We start from the raw sequence: 19,401 nt of genomic DNA on the forward strand, positions 1-19,401 counted from the left end.
ACACACACACACACACACACACACACACAGTGAGAGGGAAAATGAGAAATCTCTCCCCAGGAGGGATGGCCACACCACAATCCCTTCTATTCCATTCTCCTCCCAGACTCTTAGGCACACATACACATGCACCTGGCATGATTTTGAAGACACTGGTTCAGGACTAGAATCTCAATTAGCCATGTGGGAGTTCAGCAATATAACCACTACACCATCTACTGGTCCCAGAATGTCAGTTTTTGTTCATTTATTTGTTTTTGCTTTTTTGAGAAAGAGATTTTTTGCTATAGGACATGTGCACCCGCTAGAGACACAGAGAGAGACAGAGAGACAGAAAGTGAGAAATAACTCCCCAGGAGGATAGCACACCACAATCCCTTCTCCTCCATTCTACTCTCAGATTTTGGACGTGCATGCACATGTGCCCAGCAAGAATTTTAAGCTGCCAGGTTTAGGACTTGAACCAAGGTTAACAACGTGGGAGTCAAGCGAGGGAACAATTACCCATCTGCTGGTTCCAGTTTTTAACAGATCTATGTCAAGGTGGCTGGGATAGTTTAGATCCTTTGATATATTGAAGCTGACCTCACATGATCTCATATGGAGGAAAAACTACTGGAAGTAGAGTCAAAATTAAACACAGCAGAGATAATAGAAATTACTAAAACAGAAAATCCAGATAAAAAATGAAGAGATCTAGAAAAATCTAAGAAAAAAAAGTTTTTTTTTTCCCATAACATAATAACAGGAAAAGGATTTCTCTGAGACTGAAAAGCCTATCTAAACTTTTTACTATCTAAAAGTTCTAGAAAATAAAATTGACATAAACATGAGCAATAGAAAATTATAAAGGTCTAGTACTATGTAAAATTTAATCTCAAATACAAAATGACCACAAGAAAAAAAAAAAGAAAGAATAATATTTCTAAAGACCAAAAATTGATAAACTATAGCCCAAGGGCCAAGTCCAATCTACTTTTTTTTTTTAACAGTTATATTGGACACTCATTTGTTTACATATTACTTATGACTACTTTTATGTTATAATGACAATGTTAAGAATTTTCAAAGAGACCATAGATGGCAAAAAAGATTAAATCTACAAGTTACTGGAGTGGCTGAATGGGAGGACAAATCAAGAGTGAAAGAAACTCTGGAGACAGCATGATAAGAAGATGAGAGAAGGGGGGAAAGTGTGAGGAAAGGAATCAAGGAGGAAATAGAAAGGCAAGACACATATAGGACACAGAAATGGATGACTGATAACGTGTATAGTATAGTCAACTGGACTGGTGTGACGTGTATTCATGTTGGGTAAATTCACTTTACAAGCTGTAGTGATGTACAGTGATTAAATGAATAAAATAAATCAAAATAATTTTAAAAAGGAAAAGAAAACAAATACTAAAAACTATCATTGATTCTAAAATAGAAACAGAAACTTAAACTTTATTTTAAAAAATCACATAGTTTGCCTAATAATATTAACACAGTCCAATTAAGAGATCTTCAAAAACACAATTCTTTGGACATGTAGGCAAAAAGAAACCCTTGACCTAAACAAACAAACAAATAAACAAAACTAATATTAGATTATCATTAGCTTTTCTACAGCAACATTTTATCCTGGAGAAGAAAAAAAAGTAAAGTAACATTTAAAATATTTAAGAAAAGAATTATAGGCTAGGAATTTTATATATAGTAAAAGTAAACTTTAAGAGTAAAGATTAGCCCTTCCTGGGCCGATCTCATGGCCTACTAGCTAAGGGTGCCAGATCCCACATGGCTGACATGGTTCAAATTCCAACGCTGGAGACTTAAAATAGACTCAGCACATATGTGTTCATGCTCAAAATCCTGACAGAATGAAGAAATAGGGAAGGATGCAGTGTGAGCATCCCAGTTGGGGTGGGGGCATGGGTTCTCCCTTTCTCTGATGACTGTACACAGCCTTTGACAATTTAAAAATAGCTCTTCTTGAGAAATCTACTAGGAGTTAAATTTGGAAAACCTAGAAGACTGGAAGATTATAGTGAAAAAAAGAAAGAAAAGTCGTATATGTAATTTAACATTTTCTAATAGCCACCTAAAGAAAATAAAAAGTAAGAATAATTTAAATGGTTTGTTATCTGATGTAAGGAAGATGTTCTCATTTTAAAATTACTAGATACTGTACATTTTAAATACGTTTTCAGGATCCAGTGTTTATTTAAATCTTACAACATGTATCAATTTAGCCACATTTCAGTTGCTCAGTAGCCTTCGTAGCTAGTAGCTATTGTGCCACAGCACAGGGCTAGAGACATGAACACAAGGATTATGGGGAAGATGAAATATTTGGGTACTATAGAATTAGAAAAAAATGAATGTCCAATAGTAAAGTACACAATAGCTCTATTATATAACAAAATAGATTAAGTATAACAACAACAACATACAAAGAAGGAAGATATACTAGGCCAAAACCCTCTTATTTTTAATATTTATAATGGGTGGTGGTCATGTAAGGCTACTCTACAAGGCTGGTAGCAAAAATGGAATTGAAATGTGAGTTTATTTTAGTGTAAAAATTTTAAATTCATGCATTTTTTTCATAGTATCTATTTTTTAACCAACTTTCTGAAAACTCCCTCCTATTATTTTAGTCACACTGAGACTGCTGGGTACCAAATATTGGAAAAGTAAATGAGTAATAATGGGATGTCCTAGTTTTCAAATCTCTAAGGTTTTTAAGAATCATGATATTCAGTATAGGAAAAAAGAAGATATCTATCAAATAGAAGAGGTTTATGAAAAAACAATAAAGGTCTGAAATTGAATTAGAAATTTTGATTTGGAGGTATCATTGTTAACTCATTCTAAATGTACAATTGCAGTGAGAGACTGCTTCCTATTGTCTGTTCTCAGCAAGTGACTGAGTACATGCAGGAGGGTTACTAAAGCAATCATCTTCATAGGATCTGTGAGACTCTGTTATTGGCAACTTTGGCTTGAGGACTTCCCAAATACTTCTCACAATTGAACATACATAGTTTGACACCTTTCCTATTTAACTATTCTTTCTTCCCTCTGCCCTTCATGGTGGTCAAGCCTGCTTTGTAGCTTAAGGGCTCTTCCTGATTCTTTCATTCTCTCCTGTTCCCTCATAAGCATTTCCTACAATCATTCATTTTAAAATGAATGAATTAATCAAAATTTGACTAGAGAGGGACAGAGAGAGAGAAAGAGAAAGTGAGAAAGCAAGCCGCCAGATCCTGGACTTGAACCAATGGTCGGCCATGTGGGAGTCTAGCACCCTTAACCACCTTGCCACCTGTTGTCCCCACATTTCCTCCAACAACTCTATTGCCCGTCTGCTTGCACCTGCTTCTCAGAGGGTCTAGACTAACACAATCTAGAAATAAATGACCAATCTAGTAGAAATTATAATAGTTGTCAATTAAAATATAGTGACCCATTAAATTTGAATTTCAGATATCCAACAAATAATTTCTTAGTATAAGTATATCCTAAGAGGGCCATACTCATTTTCACTTGTAATAAACCTACAAGCAATGACTATCATTTGTCCCCTGTTAAAAGAAACTAGGGATTCTCAGAGGACTGGCTGAATTCAGATTTAAGAGAAGAAATATAGCAGGCAGACCTGGAGTATTTTTATATGAACTAACATGGAGGCAGTTAAAGAGAACAAACTTGATGGAAATCAAAAGCCAAATTTAAGAAAGCTCCACCTAATCAGAGAAGGAAAAAATTGTCTTTGGTAAGGATAAAACTGACAATAGTCAAGGAATCTATCCAATATATCTAAATCCTAATTAGTCCTGTTCTGAGGATGGTGAAGAATCAGCTAATTATCACAAAAACAGGTAAAGTGAAAGAATCACACCTCAGTTTGGATTTTTTGGAAATAGACCACTGGATAACCAGACTGTAGACAAGGTGAAACATCTCCTTACACAAAAAAATTACTTAAGCTAATATATAAAAATAATGTATAGAAAGATAATATTACCATTTTGGAATCTCCAATAAGACAATAGATCTATGTGTTAAATATCAATGTGCCTCCCCATTAAAAAACAGCACAGCACTACCTGTAGTGTTGCCAAAGATATCAAAGCTGAATCTGATTGAATGTCATGTTGCCCATTCACAGGAAATGCAAAGAAGAGAAGAGCATAAATTGGCACCATGAGGATCTAATCATCCAACCTACCCAACCTACCCTGGGGCAAACTCAAGACAGTGGCCCAAGTTTGTCAACAGATTTGTTTTCAAGAAGGAATCTGTAGGGATGAGAAAGATGACATATTTATTAAACTGAAGGTAAAAGACATATCATTTGCAACCGTATGACTCAACTAGAGTGCCTTAGGATACACTCTTCAAAGATAAGCCATAAAGAAATGCAAGAAAATGATTACTGTAAAAGTTAGGACAGTGATTATTTTAGGAAGGGAAGTCTACAACATATAGAGAGACTTCTGGATAGCTAGCTAGCTAGTGTAGTATTTGCCTTATAGTAATAATGTGTGGTTTTCTGAAATTGTGTTTTGTTTTTAAATAAAAGTTTAAAAACTGATAGTAGAGTTCCTGGCTCTTAGTAAACTTTCCATAAGAGGTAGCTATTAAGAATATAAAGTAAAAGACAGGGACTAAACAATTCCTTTCAGACTGTTACTTTTTAAAGTGATAGTAAACCTCTCTCCAAAGTCATGCCCTCTCTCCAATGTATATACAGCTATAAAATTGCTCCAGCCTTCCCCAATGTGTTTAAAGCATTGAAACTAGAATGCTAATCTTGCTCATTCTTTTAAAACTCCTCACAGTTAGCAAACACCAAGACAGAGTAAAAAGGTTGTAAGGAGAATGGTATTTTGTTATTGGGAATCCTCATTGCAAGGCCATTAACTCATTTGCATAGTGTTAAATACTGTATCAACTTAGCCAGAGTTGCACACCATGGAGAAATTGTACATGGAAGTCTATTTGTTCAATTCTAGATTTACCTGGAAAAAGCAATGAGTCCCAGTCCGAGCTCACTCTTTCTTATTGATTGCAGAACTAAACAGTCGGTGTGATGTAGAGAACAATTAATTCTCTTCTTAGCAGGATTTGTGGCTTCAGGTGACTATGACTCTTGCCTTCCTGAACTTAGTGGCATGCTTGTTTAAAGGAACATGGTCTTCAGACTGCAATTTTCTACCTACAATGGTCTAGTAGCTTGCTATTCAAGCTGTGCTTCAATGAGTATTAGAATGCCTTCTCCAAGATTCTTTCCTATGTATAATAGCACCTGCCTTAATCCTCTGCTCACATTGCCAAATCTTGGCACAGCAGACTGTGTCTGAGAGTCCAAGTGGGGTTTTCCCATCTGCTTAGAAGTGCTGAAGTTTCTGAATTTGTACATCCTTGAGAACATCTACTGCAAATGCACATTTTCTCCACCTGAAAATATTTGCAAATTCATTTAGACTCCTCAGAGAAGATATTCTACCGACTGCAGTGAAAAGTGATTTCTTCTGTTTTCTGTTCCCAGAATACTTAATTTCCACACCATGCATCTGTCACATACCATTTAGCTTCTTATACCATTAACTATCACACTACCTTTCTAGCGCTCTCTCCACTCTACCACTCTGTTGCGTCCTTTTTTGAATTTTTCCTGTGTGTAATAATAGTGAAAATAATAATAGCTCACATTTATTGACTGCTTAATGTGGATCATGCACTGTGTAATGCTTTTACTGCAATAACTCTAGATTATAGACGTTATTCCTACCTCCATTTAGAGTCTTGCACACCGAGACCTAAAAGATGATACTGAATCTTGCCCAAGGTTCCACAGCTACTTAGAGGCACAGCAGGGTTTGGAACACAGGTAATTTTATTGGTCATATCCTTAAAATTCTTGTTTTAGATAATGAGCTATGAAGAACAAGATTATTTTAATCCACAAATTTCACAGAGTATTTGTTATATTGACTTTTTGTTTAGCTTTTCCATAGTGTAAATATATATATGTATATATATATATAATACACACATGCACACACTCATTTATATATCAGTAGGTTCAAAGAAATGTATGCTATGAAAAAACTGTGCATGAAATTGTTTTTCCAGCAAAATAAATTCATACTTTAATTCTATTTTTCTATAAGCATTTTGAACATTCCCTTACATGCATGTGTATGCATGTGTGTGTGTGTGTGTGTGTGTGTGTGTGTGTACTTTTTGCTGTCCAATCAAGGCAATGAGTAGACTTTATAGGTAGATAAATATATTATAATGCTACAAGTATTTTGTATGCTGTTTGTCCAAATATCTAGGACAGAGGGTATATTCAACTATGATAACAAAAAAGATCATAAATTAGGTGATTTAAACAACAGAAAATTCTTTATCACAATTGTGAAGGCTGTGAATTTTAACCTTAATGTGCTCAGAGATACAGTGTCTGATGAGGACCCATGTCGTGGTTCATAGATGTCACTTTTTTGTGTCCTCACATGCTAGAAAGGAAAAAGTGGATCTCTGGGTTGTCTTTTATAAAGGCACTAATTCTATTCACTAGGGATCCACCCTCACGACCTGGTCACTTCTCAAAGGCCCCCACCTCCTAACAGCATCATGTAGGATTCCAACATATAAATTTGGGGAGGTGCAAACATTCAGATTGTAGCAAAAGGACAAATAGTAGATGTTCAGTAGACTTGAGTTTTTTTCTTTTATTAAACTTCTCTTCAGTGTGGCAGTCTGTGAGGAAGATTTCAGAGTATCCTCTAATTAGGAGACAGAGGAAACTATCCACTCATCTACATTTAAAATGTACTGTTGCAGTTTACTGAATCATTTATTTTACATAAGTAATTGTGCTTTTTTAATGTATTTTCTAAAAATACATGATTCGAGATATAAACAAAATATTACAACTTTTTGTAAACTTTGAGCAGTCTCTGAATGGTAGCATGGTGGTTCTCCATTTCACATTGCCCTAGAATCTGCCACCCCAGGTTCCCAGCATAAAGATACTGATGCAGTATAGTCACACGGTGCATAACCTTTCAGTCAATGAGGGACCACACATACCATTGCTGTCCTGTAGGTCACAATGGAGCTGAGAATTTCCTATCGTGTAGTGATGTAGGAGCCGTCCTAACCTCATAGCGTAACGTCTTCATTACTCATGTGTTTGTGCCCAAACTCACTGTGTGGTCAGTGGTATAAAAGTAAAGCACCTACAATTATGGATAGTACATGATACTCGATTTAAAAAAAAGACTGTTATTGATATATGTCTTTACTATACTTTGCATCATTGTTTTGAGTGAACTCCTTTTACTTATTTAAAAAGTAAAGTTTTCTGTAACATAGTATGCTGGGTTCAACATATATTTTATGTTTACCACAACTTCTGTTTGCATAATTTTCTCTTGTGCTCCATTTAGTCTCCTCTTGTTTTATTCATCATGGCCCTTTCAGTGGGACAAGTTGTGGAGGCAGAAGACAGTGATATTGATTATCCTGATTCTGTGTAGGCTTAGACTAATATGTGAGTTTGTGTCTTATGTTTTAACAAAAAGGTTTAAAACATATATTTTTAAAATAGAAAAATACAGAATAAAGATATGAAGAAATAAAACATATTTGTACAGCTATACAATGTGTGTTTTCAGCTAAAGATTATTATAAAAGAGTTTAAAATAAACTGTAATGTTTATAAAGTAAAACAGTAAATGGTAAATTAAGGCTAATTTAGTATTTTTTTTTTTGGAGAGGTTTTTGTCATAGGGCGCATGCGCTCGCCAGACAGACAGAGAGAGACAGAGAGACAGAAAGCAAGAAATCACCCCCCAGGGGGGATGGCCACGCCGCAATCCCTTCTCCCCCATTCTCCTCTTGGGATCTTGGGCACGCATGCACACGCGCCCGGCGTGAGTTTTAAGCCACCGGGTCCGGGACACGAACTGCGGTCGACTACGTGGGAGTCCAGTGACATACCCATTACGCTAACTGCTGGTCCCGGCTAATTTAGTATTGAAGAAAGAAAGTTTTAATAAATGTAATATAGCCTAAATGGTCACACTTTTATAAAGGTCTGCCATAGTATACCATAATTTCCTAATTGTTCACATTCACCTACCACTCACACATGAACTTGTCCAGCGTAACTTCTAGTCTGTTCACATGTTTTTTAGTTTATCATACTTTGTATCTTTTTGGTTTACATAGGTTTAGGTACATGAATAGTTAATGTCATAGTACAGTTGTTAATACTATTTACAGTCACATGTTGCACAGGTTTGAGGCCTAGTAAAAGATTATACCACACAATCTAGGCATGTAGTAGGCTATACTTTCTAGGTTTATGTAAGAACACTACGATGTTAATGGAAGGTAAAATTGCCTGATGACATAATTAATTTTAGAATGTATGTCTGTCGTTAAATGATACAAAACAGAGCATACGAATCTAGAAATTTAAATTTTTACCAACATCCTGACTGGTTTTGAAAGTAGGAGATTCAGGGATGACACTTAGAAGTAAAAAGGATTTAGTACTTAAGAGATGAGACTTGAAGTCAAGACCTTAGGGTCAAGATTCAACATTTATTTGCACCATTCTTAACTTCATTAGACTTCTGTTCTTTTCTACAAGATGCATTATATTGATAACATTTGACTCACAGGGTTATTAAAAAAATAACATGAAAAGTGATTCACATAGTGCTTAGCATAGGAAATGTTTATTTAAGTTTAGTGAGTAGTGGTAATGGTGGCATTTAAAGTTGTAAATATATGAGTGTTCTCAACAAAATGTGTCATTGGCAAATTACAAATTGAAATGACAATGAGATATCACTAAATGCCAATTAGAATGACTAAAATCCAAAATACTGATAACATTAAATGCTGACAAGAATGTGGAGCAACTGGAACTCTCATTCATTGCTGAAGGAAGTGCACAATTGTACAGTCAGACTGAGAGACAGTTTGGAAGTTTCTTTAAAAACTAAGCATACTGTTAACATGCAACCTAGCAGTTGTGCCCCTTGGTATTTATTCAAATGATTTGAAAACTTATGTCTACACAAAAGCCTGAACAAAAACATTTATAATGCTTTGATCATAATTGCCAGAACTTGGAAGCAACTAAGATGTTCTTTAGTAGGTAGATGGCAAATAAGCTGGGTTTCATTTATACAGTAGAATATTATTCAATTGCTTAAAAGAAATGAGCTATGTAGCTATAAAAATACAGTGAAGAATCTTAAATACATATTTCTAAGTGAAAGAAACCAATCTGAAAAGGCTATAGTCTGTAACATTCCATCTGTGTGCCTGTATGAGAAAGGCAAAACTAATGAGATAGTAGAACAATCAGTAGTAGTCTGGAGATTTGAAGGAGGAAGGGAGGGATGAATAGGTGGAGTGTGGCGTATTTTTAGGAGAGTGAGATTATTCTATATGATATTGTAATTAATCAAAAGCCATTGAACATGTAACACAAAGAATTAATCCTGATGTAAACTATGGATTTTAGTTAATAATAATACATCAATATTCACTTATTAGTTGTGAAAAATGTAACACACAAATGCAAGATATTAACAATAGGGCAAACTGGTTGTGTGTGTAGAGAAGTGAGAGGTATGTGAAAAATTTTGAAACTTTCCATTCTTTTTTTTTTTTTGAGAGGTTTTCGCTATAGGGCGCGTGCGCTCACTGGACAGAGAGACAGAGAGCGAGAAATCACCCCCCCAGGGAGATGGCCACACCACAATCCCTTCTCCTCCATTCTCCTCTTGGGATCTTGGGCACACATGCACACGTGCCCAGTGTGAGTTTTAAGCCACTGGGTCCGGGACGCGAACCACGGTCAATTAGGTGGGAGTCCAGCGACATAGCCATTACGCTAACTGCTGGTCCCGAACTTTCCATTCTTTTAAATTTTTCTTTAATATGCAAGAGGGTGCGTATGCTCTCCAGGGAGAGACTGAGTGGGAAAGGAGGAGAACACCCCAGAAAGGAATGGTCATTTCCACAATCCTTTGTTTTCCAATATGAAAACGTGACATCATAGAACACTCACTTAACCTCTGTAGAACTATGCCCAAATTTCAACTTCTTTACATTCCTCCTGTATGAACATCAACAAATCTCATATTCATGATGAATCTCAAGATGTTTTCCTATAAAATGGTATACAGAAACTGAAGTTTTTGTTGTTGTTGTTTGTTTGCCGGAACATGCATACATTTTTCAAAGAAAAAATGCATTTTCGCTCAATAAGGTATGGCCATTTTACAGCACTTTTTATTTCATTTTTCCATCCTGTCAGAATTTTGAATACACATGCCCAAAATGTTTTTCAAGCCAGTGGAGCTGGGACTTGACCTGTAGCCAGCCATGTGGAATCTAGCTCTGTTAACTACTAGCCACCCTGGGGCCATCCCAGGGATTGTTTTTAATAAAGTGTGTCAATATCTATGCTTAGCCAGAATAACTGTAACTAGTCTAATTTGACGTTAGCTATAGGTGGAAAATAAATAATTTTAATATATACTAAAAAGTGAAAATATGTCACTAACAATATGTTAGATATATTGGATTAAATAAATAATCTAACATTTTATTAAAAGTAATTTCATTGGGTCAGCAAGTGGAGGGAGTAGTGTGGAAAGTGCTGGACTCCTCCATGAAAGGCCGTGATTCGAATCCTAGACTTGGTAGCTTGAAAATCACATGGGTGCACGTGGATTCATACCCAAAATCCCGAGAGGAGAATTGAGAAGAGGAGATTAAGCCATGGCCAGGACCCCAGGGACTGATTTCTCACTTTCCCTCTCTTTGTTTCTCTGGCAAGCTGGCAAGCACACACAATCTATGGCAAAAAACTAAAAAAAAAAAAAAAAGTAATCTCATATGTTTGTTTTCACTTTCTTAAAAATGGTTACTGGAAAATTTTGAATTATGTGTGTAGCTCACTTTATATTTCTATTGAACAATGCTGACCTGGGAGAGTCTTAGTGAAATTTCTGATAGACTCTCCAACTGTTAGCACTATTTCTGAGATACTCATCAATCACTTGACTTTTTGTAATATTATTTATTTATTATTTTGATTATAGTTAAAATGTCTTTTTATTATTAACTTTTCCTTGATGACAAGTTATAAGTAAAAACCAATTTAATGCTGTAGACATGGCATCAATTCTTCATCTTTCATTACAAATCAAGTTTCCTGATAGCCACCTCTGGACTAAAGTCACATTCAGAGCCCCTATTGGTAACTCTCCAGTATTATCTTGAGTCAGACCTCTGGTGTGTTAACCCTTCTTCCAGGTCCTAGGTATCCTGATTGGGTACTCATGTCCTTGATTTTGTACTCTCAAATTTCAATAACAGTTTTGTTGTTGCCCTTTACACTATTAGATTTTTATGCCATGTAGCACATCCTCTCACAGATCTTATGATCAGGAATTTAGGCACAAATAACTCAGGATCTAACAATACTGCGATCGAAGTGATGACTTGGTTGTGTTCTCTTCTGGAGGCTGGCTAGGGAGGAATCTGCTTCGGAGCTCACTCCTTTTGGGTAGTGTTCTTTTCTTGAAGTCTATACGAAGGAGGACACCAATTTCTTACTGAGGTTGAAGGCTTCCTCAAGGCTCTAGTTACTCTCTGCCACCAGATTCTGAAGAGGATCAGGTTTTTATTTTGCCTCTTAAATGTCTGTCACACAGACAAGCTCTTTCTCAGATACTCACTCTTGGGTCTTTCACTGCTTGCTTAAAGTTTTACCTTCCTTTTCTTTCTCTTCCCTACTTCTCTCCTCTTCCTATTAATTTCTCTTTATGCATTTTATTTCTTCTCTATTTGTTCTAATATATACAGGAGAACTTCAACAAGTTAATGTAAAAAACCTGGAATTAAAGTACAGTTTATTTTTGTATAAACATTCTTTTTGAATTCACGCATAGTTTCTTCAAAATGCACATCTCCACCAACTTTGTGAAGACATCTCATATATGTATTTCCCTGACTTTGACTCTGCATTCAGATATGAGAAAACCTAAAAATTATCAGAAATCTTTTGATCACAGACAAAGGGTGAGCAATGCAAAGCCCATTCCTATTCATTGAGGAATGCCTGAGGAATGGCTGGATAAGCTTTAGTGAGAGTGTACTTCCCAAAAGTAATAGCCATTAATGCTGGACAAGCTACAAAGGGCAGCTACATAAAGACCCTGGCAAGTGACAAAAGCAGGCAGTTTTGGAGGAGGGTCAATGCTTGGGAGGAAGGAGCAGCCTTGGGAGAGTTTTCAATTCTCATATTATCCTGACAGAGGAGAGATCTGCCTGCATCCTGTAGCACAGTTTAAACATTATTTTCATCATTTAAAACTCTACCTAACTTTCTCGTTGACCTATTACTACAAAACATCTGGGGCAGATTCCAAATAGCTGTTGTTTCTTTTTTCTTTTCTTTTCTTTTCTTTTTTTTAAATCAAAGTTAAAATTCCCTAAATAATGGTGAACTCTTAGCCATTCTATATAACAAGAGCTAAGTGACTTCTTGTTCCATGCATGGGGACAGAACAGTCTACCCACATGAGAATGGGCAAAGTACAAGATACAGTTCAGAGTAAAGAGATATTTTAAAACATTTATTTATTTATTTATTTTATTTTGTCATTATTATTTTTTAATGTGACCAGACAGAAACAGAGAGAGAAAGGGAAAGTGAGAAAGCAAGCTGCCAGGTCTGGGACTCGAACGACGGTTGGCCATGTGGGAATCCAGCGCCCCCAACCACCATGCCAACTGTTGGCCCCAGAGTAAAGAAAGGTTCTAGAAAGGAGAAATTTATTCTCACTGACACTAAAATCATTGCTGTCCAGAAGTAGCAAAGTATTAAAGAAAATGGGCCAAAGCCTTGCCTTATTTATTTATTTATTTTAGGGAGATTTTTTGCTATAGGGTGCATGTACTTAATTGAGAGACAGAGAAAAAGAGAAATAGAAAGTGAGAAATCACCCCCAGGGGGGATAGCCATGCTACAATCCCTCTTCTTCTCCATTCTCCTTTCAAGATTTTGGGCACACATGCACATGAACCAGGTGTGAGTTTCAAGCCTCTGGGTCCAGGATTCGAGCCACAGTTAGCCACATCAAAGTCCAGCTAATAACCATTATGCCATCGGCTGGTCCCAAGCCTTGGCCCTTAATAAAAGTACAAGGTCAGTTCCAGCTGCAGGATCTAGCCCCCAGATGCAGGCACTTAGTCAGATCTAGGCCATCCCACCCCTCCCCCATGCAACGGCAAAGAGGATAAGTCCCTTTGGAGGGAGAAAATGCTGCTGAGTGATGGGGCCCAAAGACAGAACCAACATTGACTGGGAATTCTCAGGGGCCTCTTGAGTTCAGAATCTGGGGAAGAGGAGGCCTGTGATTTTGTCTTTTCCTCCTGTTACAACAAGAATAGCCTGTCTTTCCCTGGGTCCTGACAGAGAAAGTTGTAAGGGCCCTTCAGAAGGGTCTGAAACCTGAGGGTGCCCCAAATAGCAGCCCTGTCTGGAAGCTCTGGGCAATGCACAACCACCCATGACTTTTGATTTATATTTTTCAAAGCAGTAATAAGCTATTTGTGGGAGCAGCAGATGGCATAGTGGTTACGTTGCTGGACTCCCACATGATTGACCGCCGTTCAAATCCCAGACCCGCAAGCTTGAAACTCATGCTGGGCACATGAGCATGCATGCCCAAAATCCTAAGAGGAGAATGGAGAAGAGACTACAGCATGGCCATCCCCACTCCAGGGGGTGATTTCTCTCTTTCTGCCTCTGTCTCTCTCTTTCTGTCTCTCTCTCATCAGTGAGCTCATGCACCCAACAGCAAAATCTCTCTAATAAAACAATCTAAAACAGTTGAATTTCTAAACTTGGCCTGTCTCCATTTAGATCAGCAGTTAGACTCCATCTGATGTCCTACCCAGGGATTGCTTTGGAGGGTCAGGGTGCCTATGAGCACACATTGCTTTATTCTCAACCTCTGACTTTGTCTTTGTTTAGTACCTTGGTTGTTGACTGACAGAGGCTTTTCTTGAATTCTAGAATTCAGTCTTCTACCATTCTTGCTTGAGTCCCTTTGTGTCCCTGCTTGATTAACTGATCACTGAAGAAAGCAGCGAATGATTTTTGCAAAGCCCAGGATTATAGGCAGTTGATGAATATTAAACAGGCAAGAGTAGTTCAGTCTTTAAAGCAGAAACAGTGTGCGATTATCTGATTCCCTATATAGAATAAGAACTGTGTCTTATTTAGCTATGAAGTTCATAATTCCTTGCCTATTGTAAGCACTATGTAAATGTTGGATGAATGAATGAATATGAAAATATTCTTCTATGTAGAACAGCATGAACTATTCCCTCATGAAGCTTACAATCCTTAAAATTGCTTCTTTCTGAAGTTTTATATATTGCTGTGAAAACATTATGCACTAAGACTAGTTATTAAATTAAGATTTATATATCCCATCTCATATCAAAATGTTTGGAAACATCTTTTCAGTTTCTTCAGTGCTACAAGAGAGGCAAAATCCTGGCTCTATACCTGTGTAGCTATGTTATGTAGATGTCATTATTTAATCTCATGTTCTTTTTTCTTTCTTGAAAGGTTTTTTGCTATAGGATGAGAGACAGAAAGACAGAAAGCGAGAAATCACCCCTCAGGGGGATGACCACACTGCAATTCCTTGTCCTCCATTCTCCTCTTGGGATCTTGGACACGCATGCACACGTGCCCAGCAAGAGTTTAAGCCACCGAGTCTGGGACTCAAACCACAGTTAACTATAATGGGAATCCAGCGACATAGCCATTACGCTAACTGCTGGTCCTAACCTCACATTCTTCATCTCTAAAATAAGAGTTCTCATCTCAAAAATGTTTCAGAAAGATTAGTTAAGATAACATGCATAAAGCAGAAAGCACAGTGTCAGGAACATAAAAGACCTTCAGTGAGTATTCCTTTCTGCCTCTTCCTAAGTTGCCAATGTCTTGGTATTAGTATGAGATTGCTCCTAAAAGAATCTGTAGGAAATATTCTCTTCTGCATTTATGTCAGTGATTTCATGTTGGGAAGGAGTAATAAGAATTAATGAACTTTTCCAAGTCATATGACTTGCTCTGTTGCCCCCAGCCCCAACACCAGTCCTATAATATATAGATGGAGAAATACAACCAGGTGATATATCTAAACTTTAAGCACTCACCAAACGTTACTACTTTCTTGTGCTAACTTGCCCACTCTAATTCCTGGTAGAAGATTAGGATCCGTTCTAGGAATTTCATAAACTCTGGTTGATTTTTAGGTCTATGTACCAATCTCAACTGTACTCCTGTAGTCCAATCATTCTCTACTTTCCAATATAAATATTGGGTTGTTGAAAAAGGCATGACATATTTTTGTATAGAAAACTTAGAAAGATGTCATGACTTTTTGACAATCTAATACTTCACAATTTTGCTCTGTCCTTGAATATCTGATAGGCATTTCAACATGATCATGTATCCAAAATGGAAGCCTGATTTGCTTCCTTCTTAGAATCCATCCCATTTCAGTAAACAGCAACTCCATCCTTTTGCTTACTCAGATCAGAAAACTTGAAATCGTGGATGACATCTATTCATTTTTCTCTTTTTTCACACATCATGTTCAATCTATCAGCAAATTCTATTGACTCTCATTTCAAAATAGATCTTGATTTCACACTATATCTGCTGTAAAAATTTGGTCCAGCTATTAGCGTCTTTTGTCTGTAGTGTTGTAAAAGCTTACTACTATTCGGGAACCAGCAGTTAGCGTAATGGCTATGTCGCTGGACTCCCACGTAGTCGACCGCGGTTCGCGTCCCGGACCCGGTGGCTTAAAACTCACGCTGGGCGCGTGTGCGTGCGTGCCCAAGATCCCGAGAGGAGAATGGAGGAGAAGGGATTGTGGCATGACCATCCCCCCTGGGGGTGATTTCTCGCTTTCTGTCTCTATGTCTCTCTCTGTCTGTCTGGCGAGCGCACACGCCCTACAGTGAAAATCTCTCAAAAAAAAAAAAAAAAAAAGCTTACTACTATTCCTTCCCACAAACTTGTTTCCCTTCAAATTCCACAGACCAAATAAGCTGTTTAACAGAGGTTAGATCACATTATTCTTCTCCAAAAGTGTCCAATGGCCTCTTGTCTCAGTGGCAAAAAAATAAATAAAAGCCAAATTTCTAATAGTAGCCCCAAAGTCTCTCACTGGTCTCAGCCCTTTGCTGTCACCAGCTCTTAACGATCATCTCCCACTGCTCTTCTCTTACTCATATCCCTGCAGCCTCACTGGCCATGTTGCTGGTCTTTAAACAGAAACTCTACTAGTGTTTCCTGTTGTTCCCTTTACCAGGAGCATTCTTCTCTATAACCCCACACAACTCACTGCTCACTTCCTCCCAGTCTCTATCAAATGCCACTATGCCAGGAAAATCTTTTCTGATCATTGTCTTTAAAATAGCATCTCTGCTACTCACTATCCTCCTTACTCTGGCTCATTATTTTTATAAAATCCACAATCACTTGAAATGTGTTTATTTAGTTAGTTGCTTTTTATATTATTCTCTTGATGTAACATAAACTCCATACCTCAAGGTCTTTGTCTATTTTCATTATTTCCATGCCCCAAACACATGGAACAGCGTTTCCACTTTGGGGGCATTTAACGGATATATTTGTGTGTCATGAGGCATGAATGCTGTGTCCTCTCCAATAGGACCCTGTCTTCTAGAGCTTAGACCTTTCACCCTTCAACACTTGTTTGGGGGGCAAGCAGCTCATGTTAGAGCCAGCTCACTGACCAAGTGCACTGCATTGATGATAGGAGATGGGTTCATGCATCATTAACACAGAATCATCTAGTTATTTTATAAAGAAACAGTCCCAAGATTTTGTTTACTATTTCTTTTTTTACTTACTTACTTATTTACTTGATTTTTTATTTGGCCAAAGAGAGACAGAGAGAGAGAGATAGAGGGAATGTGAGAAAGCAATCCAGCAGATCCAGGACTCAAACCATGGTTGGTCAAGTAGGAGTCTAGCACCTTAATCTACCTCCCAAATACAAGCATTCAGATGGATTCTTAGGTGAGTCAGAGAAACTCCATCCTATATTTTCTTCACACTTCTGGGCCTCTTGGAAACTCAGTTCCCTCTCCTGCCTGACAAAGTTTAATTTATTAAACCTTTGCTACTCAACCCAAAATGTCCATTTTATAACTGATCTTTCTAGATGATTATGGCCAGATTTATAACCAGGAGCCTACTATATATTTAACTGTCTTCGTACCACTTGCCTGGCCTTTAAAATGTAAAGCTTTTAAGGTAGATGTGTGTGGAGGTGGGTTGTAAAGAGGAAGGGAAGGAGTAGACTGGTTAGGTCTTCCCTGAGTTCATTGATGATTTACACTACATAACTTAAAAATGGGAAATGAAATATGAGAACTTTCCTAACATTTTTGTTTCTGACACTGTCTTACCAATGCTATAACCACAATATATATTTATTTAAATGACTAAAATGTTTTACCTTTAAGGTGTCTCATCCCTTTCCGAAGATAATCGAATGTGCCATGCATTAAATAAAATGGTAGTTCTGTTCTTTTTGCATATATTTATGAGCTTCTTATTATAATTCCTAAAATAATTGATACTTTTTTTAAAAAATAGCCATAGGACTCATGTGCTTACCACACACACAAACACACACACACCCACCCACACACACACACAGAGAAAGTGAAAAAGCACCCTCCGCAAAGAGCTGTCATGCCACAATCCCTTCTCTTCCATTTCTCCTTCCCATTTGGATTTCGGGCACACACACACGTGCACCCATTGTTTCTCCAGTTTCCGGGTCCAGAACTGAAACTGTGCATCTAGCCACAGGGATCCAGCTGCCTTAAACACCATGCTACCAATTGGTCCAATAGTTGTTATTTTAGTTACTACTAAAATATCTTTACAAACACCTTCTTCAAAAAATGGATTTTTCTAGAAAGACTATAACTATCAATCATGTTTGAAAGAAGACTGAAGATTTATTTAGTTAATAAATCTGTATGCCTCACATGCTGCAGTTTGTTTTCCTTTACCATCAATCTGGAATTTATTATTTTCTCCTGCTTCGAAGTTATTGATAATTTTAAAGTCATTTTGCCCAGATCTAAGCAATAAGAATTTACTACAGATTGTGAATCAAGGAAATACACATAAATTAAACATAATGCAACAAACTCATGAAACTTAAATCTTAATAAGCAGGTATTGATCAAGGATTCTGATAGCATCTACAAATGCAGCTCTCTACATAAATCTTAACGGTATATAATGTTCCCCAATGCTTTTTTAAACTGTCAGTTTAGAAAACTGAAACACCTTGGTACCTTTACTGTGCTCTAATTAATAAAAAATGCATTTGAGTTTTATTTTCCCAAATGAAATATATATATAGCAATCATTCTCACTCATAAGACTTATTTTCCTTATGAATACTTATATCTGTGTTTATCTTGTCTTTTAAAACAATGTTGAGTAAAACATTGAGATAATATAAATTAAAGCACACTGTAAATGTATTCTAAAAGAATAAAACACTATTCTTACTAAATGCACATGCAACCATTTCAACACACATGCAAATAAGCCTTAATTTTATTTTCAAAATGCCACTCTTTAACCAATATAATGCACAATCAGTTTTAAGTATCAGGCAGGATGCTTTATAATACTGCTCTAGGGAAGACACACAATTTCTCATTTCATCATCAACACAGTTAAGTTGTATCACCAAATAATCTACAAACCCCTGATTAACCAGATGCCATTTTCCACCCTCTGTCCCAGATTAAAAGGCAGTGATGTGTTCAATAGGGTACTAAAACAATCATTGATCAGATTTTTTTTCTTTTTTTTTTTTCCAGATAGTTACCCCAGCCTCCCATGTAGAGAGGAAATGAAGCAGTCCAAGTGTTTGTGCATATAACTTTTGGAAAAGCAAATTAGAGTAAAAAGGTATTCGTTCTAGTTTTAAAAAATCTAACAGCGTATTATATAGAATGCCTCTGGTAGACCTTACTTTATCATCTCTATATTTTCTTTCTAAAGCTCTGAACACCTGTATCCATACTGGTGATGCCCATTCTCTGTGTAAGCTGGCTTAGCCAATGTACCATGGTGGGAGAAGTTGGTAGCCTGTCTCAGAGTTAAAGAGAACTTCGAGGTTCTGTTCTGATCGTGTAATATCATAGGTGTGCCTGGATGCTAGTTTGCTGTGTAACTTCCAAATCAGTGTCCTCTATGCCTTGCCA

General features: G+C 37.0%; 1 long non-coding RNA gene across 1 annotated transcript in view; it reads left to right on the forward strand.

Annotated features, from left to right (window-relative positions):
* The window catches only part of LOC102481767 (uncharacterized), a 28,012-nt gene extending 8,955 nt beyond the window's left edge, over positions 1 to 19,057 (forward strand). Inside the window, exons 2-3 of the long non-coding RNA XR_336308.1 lie at positions 4,160 to 4,329; positions 19,015 to 19,057. This is a non-coding gene — a long non-coding RNA (uncharacterized LOC102481767). The remainder of the gene's footprint in view (positions 1 to 4,159; positions 4,330 to 19,014) is intronic.
* Positions 19,058 to 19,401: the final 344 nt, after the last annotated feature.

Source organism: Tupaia chinensis, unplaced genomic scaffold, assembly GCF_000334495.1.
Source record: "Tupaia chinensis unplaced genomic scaffold, TupChi_1.0 Scaffold000700_1, whole genome shotgun sequence".
Lineage (NCBI taxonomy): Eukaryota > Metazoa > Chordata > Mammalia > Scandentia > Tupaiidae > Tupaia > Tupaia belangeri.